The sequence below is a fragment of the Protobothrops mucrosquamatus genome, unplaced genomic scaffold (assembly GCF_001527695.2).
Source record: "Protobothrops mucrosquamatus isolate PMUCROS unplaced genomic scaffold, P.Mucros_1.0 scaffold9614, whole genome shotgun sequence".
Classification (NCBI taxonomy): domain Eukaryota; kingdom Metazoa; phylum Chordata; class Lepidosauria; order Squamata; family Viperidae; genus Protobothrops; species Protobothrops mucrosquamatus.
Window position 1 is genome coordinate 1,721 of NW_015395403.1, and position 1,122 is coordinate 2,842.

The 1,122-nt window shown below is 47.7% G+C and overlaps 1 non-coding gene across 1 annotated transcript; it reads left to right on the plus strand.

Annotated features, from left to right (window-relative positions):
* The first annotated feature begins 813 nt into the window (after window positions 1-813).
* Window positions 814-886, plus strand: TRNAF-GAA. Its single transcript has one exon. It is a non-coding gene; the product is annotated as a tRNA-Phe (tRNA).
* The last annotated feature ends 236 nt before the right edge of the window (window positions 887-1,122 follow it).

Sequence of the window (1,122 nt, forward strand, 5' to 3'; positions counted from 1 at the left end):
ATGGTCTACTGTTCACAACCAGGTAGAGACGCTTAAAGCAGGTCACTAACCAAAATAGAAACCCTTTTGGGGGATGGGTTTCTGGGCTGCTGAGCTGGACAAAGTTCTTTGGGAAAACAAACATTTGCTGTTTTTTCTAACAGTTTTCTTGACAGTGAGGACAATTAACCAATGGAACAGCTTTGCCTTCAGAAATCGTGGGCGCTCCATCACTGGATGTTTTTAAGAAGAGACTGGACAGCCACTTGTCTGAAATGGTATAAGGCAGTGATGGCGAACCTTTTAGAGACCGAGTGCCCAAACTGTAACTCAAAACCCACTTATGCATCGTTGGGTGCCGGGTGTGTGTGGCCCATTGGGTGTGTGTAGCCAATTGGGTGGGCGTGGCTGCGGTGGTAACGGCAGACTGGGTGGGACTAAAAAGTTCAATCAATCAATTCCAACTTTGCAAGAACTTTTTTTTCCCGCGAGAAGTTGAAATTGGCTGATTGATTGAACCTTTTTTTTTTTGCACACGGTGGCGGAGGCCTAAAGCGAAAAGGTTTTATAAATCCCAGCTGAAGACCTAGGACTGGGGCGACGGTGCATGTGCCCACAGAGAGGTCTCTGAGGGCCGCCTCTGGCACCCGTGCTATAGGTTCGCCACCACTGATATAAGGTCTCCGGCTTGAGCAACGGGTTGGACTAGAAGACCTCCAAGATCCCTTCCAGCTCTATTCTGATTGATTGATTGAACAGGAGTGAATTTTGTGCTGCTATTTTCAAAGCTGGATGATGCCACTTTAACATGGGTTACAAACACTTCAGCGGACAGCCAAAGTAGCTCAGCTGGGAGAGCGTTAGACTGAAGATCTAAAGGTCCCTGGTTCAATCCCGGGCTTTGGCAAAGCTTGTGAGTAGTGAACACTTTTTTTATAGTCTCTTCTAGACATCCCCTCCATGACTGCAAGTTCTAGCCCAGGGGTCCCTAACCTCTGGGCCGCATTTGCAACCGGGCCACGGAAACAGCAGGCACATTCAGGCCACGGAAATGTGGGCACATTCAGTTCTGAGAGAAGCTGAAGAAGCTTCTTGGATGAGAAGTGTAACGTCGTAAAAAAAAAAGATGTTGAGACTCTAGAA